This window comes from Rhyacophila brunnea, unplaced genomic scaffold (assembly GCF_057557595.1).
Source record: "Rhyacophila brunnea isolate RB1 unplaced genomic scaffold, BYU_Rbru_1.0 scaffold_17, whole genome shotgun sequence".
Taxonomy (NCBI): domain Eukaryota; kingdom Metazoa; phylum Arthropoda; class Insecta; order Trichoptera; family Rhyacophilidae; genus Rhyacophila; species Rhyacophila brunnea.
In genome coordinates, this window is record NW_028232827.1 from 24,102,278 (window position 1) to 24,118,192 (window position 15,915).

Below are 15,915 nucleotides of genomic sequence, written 5' to 3' on the forward strand. Positions count from 1 at the left end.
AATTATCAGCAACTGAGAGCCAGAATTTCGTTAACTATTTACGATTGAAACTATATTTCAGTGACGTATCTTCTGATAAATCAATGAGTTCTTCACTTGCTTTTGTTGACATACTAGTTGGTAAGTCGTCTTGAAATCCGTAACTGTGCTGCCATCTGTAGTGCATTGGCAAATCAAATTATTATTTTTTTATCACAATATTTTCCGTAACTTAAGTGTATTTAAATCTTTAGGAATTATAAATACCCAATGAAATATCAAATTTATCACTTCATATTTTTTTTAATTCATGTATACAGTGGCGAGGGCCCACTCAATATTCCCTCGCGACCCATAGTTTGGGAAACCATGATCTAGAACGTACCAATATCACATTCTCATTTCGATTTATTTACTCTCGGTAAATCTTTCGTTTGATTGGCACACATTTTAAATGAAATTGATATTTCCAGAGGTATCGCATCATAAAAATCGAGTTTTCCTTTTAACTTCATATTTTTCTGCATCTTTCTACCGATTTGTCAAAAATCCATTGTTAAGTCGCTTACATTTTTTTAAATACCTCATATTTTTTATTTCAAAAATGTTTAAATATTTGTACACCACAGTTAGTTGCGCATAACCTTCAACCTCTAAAAGATACGTAGGTAATACCCTACTAATTACAACGCACATATAATGAATATGATGTAATAATAATCGACTGTAGAAAAGGAAAAAGGGAGTAACACTCAGTTTTTTCAAAATGGGTTTTATTGCATAATAACGTTGTACACTACTAAATACGTCATGTTGTGTCCAAAGGATATAAGCAGCAAATGCTGATATATTATCTAAATTTAGCTAGTAATTAAAAAAAATAGAAGGAAATGACGGGGGAAAACATCTTAACCATCATTTTTCTTGGGTTTTTTTAAATTAATACAATAATTAATATCAGATTAAGGATATAAAAACCAAATTTTTAATAATTATCATGAACTTCAAGGTTATGTCTATTTTGTATTTTAACTTCGACCGAAAACCATAATAAATACGTTTTTGTGCCTCCTGTAAAATTTGATTTGTGTGGATTACGCCCTTTTTCCTTTCCACAGTCGAATTATGTAATCTAATAATACGGCACTGGATATTGCATTGCCATCATAAACCAATATGTAAGATGTCATTGGCTTTGATTAGCAAATTTTAAATTTCGAATTCTTGATTTCATCACAGTAGTCACTATTGACATTTATGTATTGTCAAATTCTAAATAATTTGTTTATTTTTTCGTTCCTGAGTGAGGCTTGTGTGCGCGACTGCTTGCTCTTGTTATAGTACAAACACTTTGTTTAGGACACACGCGGAATCACTATTCAAAAATATTTATATGAAAAAATTACGTCGGCGGATCTGGCATGTTACACTCGCGATATTATAATGAGTATCGATAGGTCGCCAGCCAGTCTCGCACGAGCCGCAGTATGTCCTCAGCGATCTGTGCTCTCAATACTTGGAAAGTTCAAGAGGTGGGCGGACGGGAAGACAAGACTTCGTAAGACAAAAGACCGCCCACGCCCTCGCACCACGTCCATGCTCCGAGAGTGGCGTTCTCCAACTAATAATATCGTTAGGAAACCATGCCTATTCACTTATTTGATCGTAGGAAATGGAGAAAACGAAAATAAAACATATAAATAAATACAGTTAAGAGCATTCACACACCCCCTTAAAAATGATTGTATAATAGAACGTATCACCACTTAAAAATATACAAAATGACACATGTTGTTGTAAAACTATTTAAATGCGATGTTTGTGCACATACAAGCAAAAGGTTGACACAAACAGTTTAATTAATATGTTAAAAAACGTTTAAATACAATAAATTATGTTGTTTCATATGCAAAAAATTAATAATTTCTAAACAAAATATTATTCATACGTGTGTGTTGATGAGATAAAGTAACGTAATTGCATATAACACATCGGTAGGTAGGTATACTTACGACTTACTTACTTACTTCACCCTGTCAGTATGTCACACCCAGCATTAGAACATAGGAAAAGCACAAATTTGCGCCACTTCACTCGGACAGACCTGTAGTGTGTAGATCGCTTTTGTAGCACCATTGCAGGGTGCGAGAGGCCCGGCCACGGCGACGGAATCCTTGAGTAATCACGAAGAGGCGCTGATTACGCCAGACAGTGGGACACTTCGTACCCTTGTGGCACAACCGCAACACATCGGTATATTATATCAAATTATAATTACTTATTCCAACTCAAATTTAAATTTAATTAAATAACGTATTTTAGATTTCGATTGGCACGCCACTGCGGCCATATATTGTCTCCAGATACAAAATGAAGCCTACAGATATTGTGTTTATTTATCAATCAAAAGCTATTATAATAGTGATGCAGTGTTTATGACTAAACGTACTCAGATAAATATCTTTTCTATGCTTATTATTGTTTTAGCAGTAGATAGATTCCTTATTAGATTTGCCATTTTGTAGAAAACATGGTACTTTGTATTTTTTGCGCATTTGCATTGCATCTGTCGTTCAGTAAATGCGTCGGATCTCGGCTACATTGTCCTCGTAAAATAAACAACCTATACCTCAGTGGCGAAGGATGACTTTTTGAAAGAGGTAGGCTGTGGGAGTAACCATGCTTGTCAGATATATTTACGGGAAATAAGAAGATAACCCAATATTACTACTAATGAATAGGTACGCTAAAACGAAGAAATTTCAAAAGCTTAATTGGTTTGTTATAATTAGTTTATAAAAATAAGCAATTAGTTTGAATTACTTATGTATTTTCGTAAATATTTATAAACGTAACATACGCTTAAAATATATGACCTATCATCTTTGAAAATATCCGTTGTTGTGTATATATTATGTTCCAATGTAATATAATTTAACCCATAAAACTAGACATTTTAAAATACTTCTATATTTATAACACAGACTTAGGTAGGTACAATATCAGATATCTAAATTGTCTAATGAGTGAACTAATAGATAAATAAAAATCACGAGATAAATAATTTTATATTTTTAACAACAGTCAATACATATTTATGTGATTTAATCCCATAGAAATTATTTTTTAAATTATCTTCTTATTAATTATTTTGAATAAATGTGCTCTAGCGATGTAAGCGCTAACGAAACAACTTGTAGATTTGTATGCGGGACGCCAGACAATTTGAAATTATGAGAAAAAAACTTCATGTTGAAAAACCCGACGATTCACGCGAAAATAATCCTATACAATGTGTGAAGCGAAACGCGGTGTGTTTTATTTTTTTAAACTTTCGAGAGATACCATAGATGGTGCTTATTGAAATATGGGAAGAGATCATAAAATTATGACAATTATACGATATATGTCTTTGGGCATATTGAATATATTATTATTTGTGATTATATAAATACGTCAATATGAAAATAAAAATTATTTTTCTTAAGAAGGTAGGCTTTAAATAATCGCCTAGTATGGAGTCTTCGCCACTGCTATACCTAGTATATTAGGTGATCGGGAGATAAATGGTTTTGAAGCTTTAAATATAAACAAGCTTATGAGGGTACATTAATATACTGATGAAATCATTTTTTTTAATTATTAGCAAGTACTTACTACTAAAATTTTGAAAACTGGTACCTTGATTCAAATCAAAAAAGGCGATTACCAATATGAACGTAATTTGTGGAGTCGTTCAGTCGTATGAATACTAGTTAAATTCATCGTAATTAGGTGGATTAATTGGTATTTAAAGTACGGCCGGAATCTGATATATGCGGGTATTTTATTAACCCAAAATATACTTGTTTATTATTATTACCCACTCAAGTTGAAAATAAGATTTTTTCTTTCTTAAATTTTACAGAAATCGAAAAACTCAAAATTCATAATATGTAGTAAAGTTTACTGCATACATTTATATGGAGAAGTCATTTAATATGAAAATTATGTAAGGCTTTTGAGTGGGTCAGTTGAAGTACGACCATATGGTGGAGAGGGTTTATTATTCTGTATTTAGCCACATGTTTTTCCCGATTTATACGCGGTGTAAATGGAAGCTCTGAAATTCTTGGTTGTATTGAGTTTGTGTGTCTTGTGTGTCCATGTTATGATAACTATCTTAGAAATCGAGAACATCCATTGTATATTCGTGCAGAACTACCCTGACATTAGTAATGCCAATTGGGAAGGTAATAACTGTGTTCAAATCAAATCACTTTGGATATTGATATATTCCACTTACGTAAGTGTGAGTACTCTATGACAACATTTTCTTGGCTACGTGTTAAAACTGTGAACTAACATGCTCCTCCCACTTTTAACCACACTTCCATTATAAACTAACAGGCTCCTCCCATTTAGTCGATCACAGCGCGTAGAAGATGTTGTCGTACAATACGCGTAAAATTTCCCACTCTTAAACTCACCTCACGTAAGAGGAATGTATCAATATCCAAAGTGATTTGATTTGAACACAGTCATTACCTTCCCAATTGGCATTACGAAAATGTGAGGGTAGTTCTGCACGAACATACAACGAATGTCTCGATTTCTAAGATGGTTATCATGGACACACAAATTCAATACGGTTCCATGACAAAACAGAACATGACAAAACAGAACAGTGACAAAATAGAATAGCCAGGGGAAAAATAAAACATTAATTTTTGTGGATTCTATGTATTAATTAAATACTTATAAAACTTACTTATATACGAAATATAAGTAAGTAAGTATATACATATTTAATATTTTTCAATTATTAAGTGAAATCGTCAACTGTTTATTAAGTACATAAATATGTATATACATTTTTTTAAAAAACCGTTATTTTGAAAATAATGCATTTTTTTTATATAGAGATATAAAATTATATAATGTAATCACTGCATGTTGGCCATCGCAAATTGAATTTTTTTTAAATACATATAATTGTATATATATATATATATACCTAACCGATTTTTTTTAAACGGTACATGTTCAAACACGCGCGTTAACATGATCTTACTCCCTACTTTATTTATCGTTTGTCAATTTATGGCTACGGCCGTATGTTGTAGCTTAGCCACTGGGAAATGCCAATAGAAATGGTGTATTTCAAAAAAATACTACCTTATTCTTAGGTCAATAACTATTATAAAGCAAACATTATTCGTAGAATGTCTATCACATTTGAATGGTCAAAGACATAGCTTACAATTAGTATCTTTAAAAGTATCTTTAAATGTGCAAATCTTGCCCATTTTTTGAATAATAAAATGCCTAATTCTTGTCAAATTTCAATCACAGAGATTATCAATAAATATAATTTTTTATTGTAAATATTTCACTATAATAATGTCGATATAAATTTTACGAATGGTTTTATAAATGCTTTTAAAAATTAATAAATATAAAAAATCTTAATACCATTTCATATGGACGTACTGAATTATGACTATATTCTAAAACAGTAGAGCGAGACGTTTAAAAGAATACTATTTTATGTAATAAAAATACTTTATGCAGTCATCAAATGTTTAAAATAAATATAAAGGATAATACGGCTTCAAAATTATGTAAATAGATTATCTACAACGTTTAAGGAATGTCCAGGATCATGCTTTGAAAATAGCATAAAAACTCCATTTTGACGTACGCTGAGCATGTCCCCCCTTAAAACAAATGTTAATGACATTTGTCAAATATCTTTGATATTATAATACTGAGACAGACATTGGTTATAAAACACACCAACTAACTTCCCATATCGATCGACTTTTTATCTAATATGAAATCAAAAACGTTTCGTTTAACATTGGATTAAGTCAATCACAATAATATTATTACACGCTTGATTTACTGCAAGCTCCAGGATAATAAATAGAAAAATTCTCATCAGAATATTAAAAAATTCTTAGTATTTATAAGCATAAATTAAATTAGGGTATAGGCGATGGCGCTAAAAATGTTGTCGATAAATAATAATAAAAAAAATTAGCCTGTCCAGTGTGGGTGTTGGAAATTAACAACACCAACACCTTTTTGCGGATTAACAGGCTTATCCCAGAACTTTGGAATAAAATTATCTGAGCTTATTCAGTTGTAAAAGGATAACGCGCCTCAAAAAACACAATATAATGGGACTTGCCGAAAAATTAACATTAAAAATATACTGAGAACGGGAAAGTGTCAATGTTAATCTGGGAAAATATTCGAAAAATCTTACACGACATAGCCAAGCATTGTTGTCCGAGTAGATGGTACCTGTGTATATTTCCGGTGACGTGTGTTGTATGGTGCAGCGCTTCCCAAAATGAGTACCACATTGCTTACATCAGTCTTACATTGGTATTAACCGTTGAATTGCATTATTATTATTATGTATATAGTTTTGCTCATATGTCCGGTTACATACTCCGAAACCAAATCAAATCCTTTACCGTCTCAAAACACAAAATACAAGACAGTGTACGAAATTCACGTTGAATTTGTCGATGTGATTTTTGTGTCATTCCCAAAACGGTTACTTATAAATTGAACGTAGGTATTACATCTCGCCATATCACAGTTCACTGTGAGCTGTCATGCCGAAAGATATAGCCGTATAGCATGAGGAACAAAAATGACGCGTTGTTCGCGAAGCATTGCACGACCAACTTCATAGGTATGTACAATGTTCATTATTTTTCAATACTTTTCCCACTGCGCCCCGTGAAAAATTATAAAATGGATAAATTCACCCTTCTTTCAAATAGGTTGTGCACCACTGCAGTAAGTGCTGCTTTTTGTGGTCAGTCATTCGTTTCAGCTAACCACGTGATATCACTGTCCCAGCATAGTGGTTCCTCTGTGCGCGGAAGAGAGTTGCAATATTGCCGGCTGTTTTGGTTTATGATTTGTCAAATCTTTAGCAAGGAGCGGCACAACCTGAACTTTTTATTACAGATGGCAGATGCGGACATTCGAGACCTTCCGGGGACCATGACAAACGAGGCCGGAAGAGATGCACTTTTTAATTTCTGTATTGATGTAATAAAAAGGATAAAAATAATACATGGTGGCATGTAACGATGATTCATGCCTTTCAGATCCAGTGACTGCAACCATATAAGATAGGATAAGTATATGCTCAGAATATCAGTCATATGCGACATTTATTTAACACGGGAAAAAACTCGGCTACAAATCGCAGTCCTCAGTTCCCAATGAACACGACAAAATATTCATCAGAATCACCACCGCCTTGCGCTACAAAGAATTTTCCAGGGTTTTTGCAAGGCGGTTTCATACTAGACCCTGGCCGAATTCAAATTAGCAATACCCGATGCGGGTAGAAGAATAGTTTTCAATAAGGCATATTCTCTCAGCCGGCACAATTTTCATTTGACTAGCATCAAGTAGAGTAGTTTGCGTGCCAAAGTCCTTAAGAAACCTCGATAGTAAATGCGAGGTATCCATAAAGGCATCTAGAAAGAAAAAAAAAACGTCTTGATAACGTTTCGCCTGCAACTTTTGTAATTGACTCAGCGGCGATTTTTTTTGATGTAGATAACGAAATCGATTCATTAGAAGTTTTAAAAGGGGGCCTCGAAATAGTTCAAAGCAGTCATGTAATTATTAAATTATACAAATATCTTAAAAAGATGCGTATTTCTTGGAATATTCTGGAATATTATAATATATTCTTATATATATATAAGGTGCTGTAAAAAAATTCTGATGCACCAAAGGTGCAGTCAACCGATTTTTTTGTGAAACCCTGGTGTAGTGTATTTATTCATTTACCAATTTGAGTCTATTCATAACAGAAACCCGAAATTATTAAAACAATAAACCCGTAAGTATATCATAACTACAAAGGTGCATGAAAATCTTTAATTGTGTTTTTTTGCCAAGTGTTGTTTTTGGACTTAATGTAGTGTGGCACTCGGGTAAAGAATAGATATATCAATAGCCCTCAATCAAAATTGAATATTTTATAATTTCATGTTATTACCACAATTTGAGTTATATTAGTATCTAATTTAACTTTATTCCAACAAAAAATGTGAAAATTTAATTCACATTATAACCAATAAACAATATAATTGTGTAATCATCAGGCTTCGTGTATTTACTACATATTTTAAGGGTTGTAATTATTATGGATCTATGGGGTTTCAGATGAGAAAAATAGGTCTTAACCCCAAAATGGCTTAAATACAATGTATGTTTTAAATACGCTTACACTCAGACAGAATAAAAAAAAAACTTTTTCAGATTGATACTGCTTCGATAGGACATTCTCAACCGATATGTTCAATTGACTATGTCCTATTGAAGCGAATTTAACCGGTCATATTCGTTATTAAATTATGTGGACTAGGGAATCCAATCCCGAGCCAAAATTCTGATCCCGGGATTTCGGGATTACAATTTGACAATCCTGGGATCCCGGGACTGGTCCCAGCATTGGCATTTTTTCCATTGTTAATATAAAATTTGTATATTTACAAATAACATTGATAACATCGGTCAAAAATAAATCTAGTATAATTTATACTATTTAAGACATCTGTTGTTAATATTGTATACCTACGTTGAATCTTGGAAATACATGAGTTTAATGGAGTAAATAATATTGTAATATAAATAATAATGTGACTTTAATATGAGATTGCTGTTTCTGATAGTAAAGACTTAATGAATGGGTTAGCGAGATTTAAAATAGTAAAGCAAACCATGGTGTACTTATGGCCTTTCCGCTTCATAAATCTAATTAGTCAGCAGCCAAATATGAAACTGCCGTAAAACGTATGAGATCATGGTGGAATTACTTTGTTAATAGTGCGAAGCATTGTTTTTTTCTAATCTTTCTCATTTTTATTAATTTATGTGAAAAAATAAAATGAATCGGCAACTTACACATGGGTATCAATCTAACTTCATTCAAACTCAGTTTATTTCTAATGTAGTTATTTGTTATTAAAAGTATTTTTTCTATTATATTTTCGTTTTTATTTTATTTTCCATAAAAATTGATAAAAAAATCACTCCCGAAAGTTTCGGGATTATGTTTATCAATCCCGGGATTCATAGTTATCGAAAATAGCTCGGGATCCCGGGATTGGAATCCCTAATGTGGACTATGTAATTGTGTTTCATTTTAATTACTTAATGCAATATCTTTTCACCAATAATTATAATGTATTAAAATCGCCTCTTAGGCTGAAATAATAATATACAATACACATCACGGAACCGATCTGTGCTCTGGTGTAAACGGGCCTAATCGGATCCTAAAGCGGGGTTAACACACCTTCCGCCCGACACGACGGTATCCGCTAATAGCCAGCGCCCAAGGTGTGAAACATTGATGTTATTATTTATGGTTATTGGTGAGTCCCGACTCTCTGGTCCGCCATATATAAGTCATAAGTCACGATTAGCCCAACAATGGTACAATGGGGGGGAGGAATTCGGGGGTTTTTGTGGGACCAGCGCATTCCTGTGCCTTTATGGCCGCCCCGTCGAATATGATGCATTTTTATGGCGCGCAATATAATTTTTACACGACCAAGGGGGAGCACGACTAACAATAAAAAGAAATATTAATAATAAAAACATCGCTTTGAATGTGTCACGAACGAGTAGATACAAGATTGTCTGTCTATCTAAATCTAAATTAATATTACAAATAGTGGTGTCATTTAGCTCGAATGAACCGGTTCGTGCGAGCCGTTTATTGATATATGTACATATTAATTGTTTAACCTTTCAGGGAGTACCTTTATTAGTACTGGTCATGCTATGGGGAGTGAGTTTTTTTTGCATGAATATTTTTTTTTTTTTTTATCAAATCAGTGTAATATGAAGATAGAAATGTTTTAAAAATAGTAAAAAAAAAAACTCACGTTTTAAAGGTTTTATCGTAAAAAAACCGGTTGCGTATTCCAGGTGTAACCAACCATAGATTGACACCAAAACATTCGAATTTTTTTCACAATAACTGTTTATAACTTAACACTATTATTAAACTTAAAATAAAATGGTGATTCGATAATGGCATTATTTGTCTAGTATATTTTTACGGATTTTTTAAAATCAAGCTCATTAAAATAACGGTGGCCAGAAAAACATACATTTCTTCTTCCGCCGTCTTCACCCACTTTTTCATTTTCGACATCGCAGATGATTTCTGGGACGCAGCCGTGGTATAAATATTTGTTTCAGAAACTATTGTGTTGACAATATATTCCGTAAAAAAGAGCTGAAAAGGTCCAGCTCAAGGTAATCCCCTTCTACATTTATATTCCCTTTTATACCGGACTGAAAATCACCAAAATCGTTAGGTGTTGGAGTGAAGGTTGAGTTATTCCAGGTCCTTGGTTCTTTCCGCCTGTATTTAGCACTTGGTTGGATGTCTGGATCCTCGTCATCAGAAGAAGAAGATTCATAAAATTCCATCGATATATCATCAATGTTCTTGATGTTCTCCTCTTCATTGTCACTGTTCATCAAAATTTCGTCAATATCTTTGCCTCTTTGGAAATCCATTTTAGGAATATAGATCGACACAAATAAATCACGGCAATAAAAACACAAAACACCACTAAGTCCCTGTATCAAATGTCAACACAGAAAAACATCTAAAAATCGCGGAAAAAGTATGAGAAAACTCAATATAAAAACTTCCAAACGCATTAAAATACCGTAAAACACATGAAATAAATCATAATAAATAATCATAAAAAGTATGAAAAAACACAATATAAAAACTTCAATTCACAATAAAATATGGTTATAAACTTCGAAAAATTGCGAGAAAAGTATAAAAACACAATATAAAAACTTCAAATCACAATAGAATACGGTTAAAAACTTCTAAAAATCGCGGGAATAGTATGAGAAAACACAATATAAAAACTTCAAATCACAATAGAATACGGTTATAAACTTCGAAAAATTGCGAGAAAGGTATAAAAACACAATATAAAAACTTCAAATCACAATGGAATACGGTTAAAAACTTCGAAAAATCGCGAGAAAAGTATAAAAACACAATATAAAAACTTGAGATCGCATTAAAATATCGTAAAACACAGTAAAACTTCTAAAAATCGCGGGAATAGTATGAGAAAACACAATATAAAAACTTCAAATCACAATAGAATACGGTTAAAAACTTCGAAAAATCGCGATAAAAGTATTAAAACACAATACAAAAACTTCCAAACGCATTAAAATACCGTAAAACACAGTAAAACTTCTTAAAATCTCATGAAAAGTATGATAAATCGCGCGCGCGGAAATCGATTGTTTGCGATTTATGTACTTGTCCGATCTGGTAGGTATGACGTCATATTGATGTCACGTGACATACGAAAAAGTAGAATTCTGCAGTTTGTAAAGTTGAAATCTGTTTTGAAATGGTATAAAAATACACCCAAGTGTCCATAGATGGTGTTGCAATTCATACTTGAAGCATAGACACACCAATAAACCCATACTACTAGAAAACGTACATGTACGTCCATACTCCCGGAAAGGTTAAGGTATGATCATTACAATTTTGACCATTGTTATACTGGCTATGCATGCAAAATCTCGACATTAAAGTGAATATTAATGGAATTTTCCGGAGAAAACAGAACATGATATAAGATAACATGAATAAATAGATACTCAATGAATAAACAGTATATTAAGAAACAGAACATGAAAAAACAGAACAGTTACAAAACAGAACAGCCAGGGGAAAAATAAAATATTCATTTTTGTCGTATATATTAATACTTAAATTTATAAACGAAATATATAAATATTTAATATATAAGTATATATTCATTGCATGTTGACCATTTGGCGTAAAACCTTAATTTATCTGCATGATTTTGGCAATCATGCACAACTCCAGAGATTTATTATCTCAGTATAGGTACTTATCGTTGTTCCTAGTCCAACAAGCATTTTGAACATATTAGATTGATTAAGACGAGATATACCTAGCTTGCTGGCAACACCGAGTTGAGTCCCGTTTAATCTAGGCTTTCCAGCGATTAAGAATCCAGAAATTATATAATTTGATTTTTTTCGGCGTATTGAAAACTTGTGTTATTAAAAATCTATACAACATATTATAGAGATATGAAAAATTCATTATTAAATGTTATAGTTTTCCTTAAAGTTCATACTTAGTTCTATTTATCGCTGTTCTGTTTTGTCACCGTTCTGTTTCTTCATGTTCTGTTTATGCATGTTCTCTTTTAATATGCTCTGTTTTATCATGTTCTATTTTGTCATGTTCTGTTTATTCAAGGAACCAATTTTTCAAAGCAAGAACGCAAATTTGCAATATCTATTAATACAACGTACTCAGTAGGAGCGTTTTACGGGGCGGCGTGCATCTTAAACAAGTTCTTTCAATATGCATAATGCACGCTACACGCTCCGCTTCGCAAAACGCTGCCACCGAGGCCTTACGATAAAAAGTCGTTTGTCAACTACAAAATATATACAATATCCATTGTATTAATTTTATGTGTCAATATTTAAGCAGATAGCTGTGAGCACCTTATCAGAATAAGCAACAATGCTGTAAAAATACAATATGCATCCTTATTTCAATGTAGATAGACCACGATAGCCAAGCGGCTATCGCCTCGGCTTATAATGACGTGGGTTATATCTCTCGTTATTTCGTCAATGTAGTGCAGGGATAGTCAACCTGGTCCCTACCACCCACTAGTGGGCGTTCCAGCTTTCATGGTGGGCGGCAAGGGTTTTAAAAACATTTTCATTAGGTTTTCATAAAATTCCCCGTGACAATTTAAATTTCAGAAAATATACTATTTGTAACTTGCTGTAACTATGCTTTATAAATTTTATAACGTAAAGCTACTTCCCTACTTTATAAATCACCATTACGGTGGAACCGGTGGGCGGTTGGAAAATTTTATTATCAGAGATACAAAAGTGGGCGGTAGGTATAAAAATGTTGACTACTCCTGATGTAATGGCATCTAGGTCTACATATTGGATGATTATCAACCTAATAAATGTGTGAAAACCAGTAGCCATGGACCAAATTTTTTGAAGCCGGATTCGGTTTATTCGTTTATGACGGTGAGTTTCGTTTAGGTGACAAACTTTAATGCATAATATACAGACTTGATTCGATATTAACATATTCTTTAACACGTGTAACAGTTTATCACATTTTTCTCCACATTTAAACCTTGTTACAACCTCACCCACACTTCAGCCACAATGCCCTCAATATTATTAATAGACTATAAAACCATTTACACAAAGTGTTGGTCAAACCATAACCCCCACGTCTTGAAATGGGCCCCCAGGCCAGGATCTTTGATGCGCCCCCCCCCCCCCCCTTCAACATATCGCTAAGGTTAAAGGCAGTGACACAATCTGTTGTCATAATAACGATATGTTATTATGATGTAATCAAGACTGTTAACACAATCACTGCTAACCTTTTAATTAGCACATTTAATAAATACTTAACACGTTAATTATAATCTAATGGCCAACGACTCCAAACGCGATGTTTGATTTTGATTTGATTTGATTTGATGAAATTATGGAGTTGTCGAGTATCGATACACAATAACTAAGTGTAAGTAATAGCGCCTTTTTTCTATTTGGGCATATTTGTGTGTTTATCTCACTTACCTGGTCGAGCCCCCCCCCCCCCATGGTGTAAATATATGTACCTACTGTTCATAACTATCCACTCTGGCTCTAGGGTGACATGGTGACAATGACGTAATTTACTTATTCTAAAAATATATTGTTTACATATTTATATTATCTATTTATTCATTTATTACTTCATACAATTAATACAGGTGAATATTATTAATTGATCTAATTTTATGGAAGGTAATCAGGCAAAGAGGCGTGTCAGTGTAGTAAAAAGTACAAAGTTCTGAAGCGTAGGTATACTCTACGCATACTTATTTTTTTTCAATATTGCTTATTTCAATATTACATAAAATAAGCAATGTAGTATTTTATAAAAAGAAAACCATATTTCCAATTTTTCCATTGTGAAATCCTTGTACTTTTTGATAGTTTTTCTAGCTGGCGTGTTTCAAGGGCAGAGGTTTTTTGAATTATTATTATTAGTCGCGCGGCTTAAGCGTCGGCCTATAGCGTCGTGGGTCCCAGGTTCGAATCCTGGGTCTAGTCTAACACATATTGTTTTTCAATTTGTGTTTGAGTCAGAGTATGGTCGTAATAGGTTGAGCAAGTGGCTAACATCCATTTCTCGTAAAAACAAAATCTGTTAATACAAACATCCATTCTGTGGAGGCCCATATGATCCTATTAGGATCGGACATGGTTGAAAGAAATTGCTTTGAATAAAAAAAATTAGATAAGTATATTATATTATAAAATAGTAGATATTATATACCTATCTCATATTTACAGTTTTGTACACAATTACCATTGTTAATAAATCAACTCGTCTTCTCACTCTAAAATACTTTAACAATAACTGTGTCATTCACCCTTCGACCACGCCTTTCAAAATAGTTTCAAAAATCGTTAATTAATTCTTTGCCTTATGGAAAATGCAGATTAATAATAATACTTCTTATAAAACACACTCGTGCCGTTTGTCATACAGTGCCGTAAAATTTAATCACCTACATTTATCGCTTCAGTGACAATAAAAGTGATTTAATGTTATTAAAATATAAACGACTCCTGGATACATAATGAATAGTGCCTACATATTTTCAGTCAGCGTTTTACGTTTTGTGAAACATCGTTACTTCATTGAGGAAGAGCATTCTAGTGCCGGATCCCATAGACTTTTCGAATGCATAATATGCGGAACGCGTTCTGACAATTGGAATATGTTTTAGGGGTCACAAATATATATAAAGTCGATGTTGCCAGGCGATATTAGTGGTAAATTTTTTTTTATTGAGGTTTTAATTTTTCTTCTTATAACCCACCAAAAATTGTTTTGAGTTCATCAATAAAACCAAGACCGAATCAGGAATTGATTGCAATAATAATAATTCCAGATTCGGTCTTGGTTTTATTGAAGAACTCAGAACAATTTTTGGTGGGTTATGAGAAGAAAAATTAAAGCCTCAATAAAAAAATTGACCACTAATATCGCCTGGCAACATCGACATTATATATCTTTGTGACCCCTAGAACCTATTCCAATTGTCAGAATGCGTTCCGCATATTATGTATACGAAAAGTCTGTGGGATCCTACACTATTCATTGAGGAAGAACATTCAGGGAATATTATCAGACGTTACTAGGGACGTCATTATTCTATATAAATTGTATCGTATTGTATCGTATTGTATCGTTACCTTTTCGCCATCTCTAATCACTACAGAGTCAAACCAATAACTGCCTTTTTCTCTATTCTAATTCTTTATGTCACTCCAATTATTCTTTAATCAATCCGGGTTACGGCGAACTGAAAGACTATACGCAGATGTATTCGACCGAGCCATGTACAGCATCCTGACATGACCTGGGAAGAAGCAAAAACATTGGCGAGTGACAGTGATTGGAGTGCTGTACGTATTCTTTACTTAGGCATTGAACTAGAAACAAATAAGATTTTCGCTGCAGGTGTGAAGCTCGTCCAAGACCGCATGACTAAAATGCGTTTTTGTGTAATGCTCAAATTACACAATCAGTCTCGAGCATCGCGGATCGTCTAGCGCGACAATCGGCATATAAAAATGACACTTTCAATCTGGTTTAAACTCAAAGTCTGCAGCAAAATAAAAGATTTTAGTCTTACACTAGTTGACTGATTGACTGAGTGAACGATCATTTCCGAAGATTACCGACAACGGCTAAAAATATTCGAAGAAGGCGCTACTACCAAATGCCGTCGAATTGGGTATTGACGTTTACCTTCATTA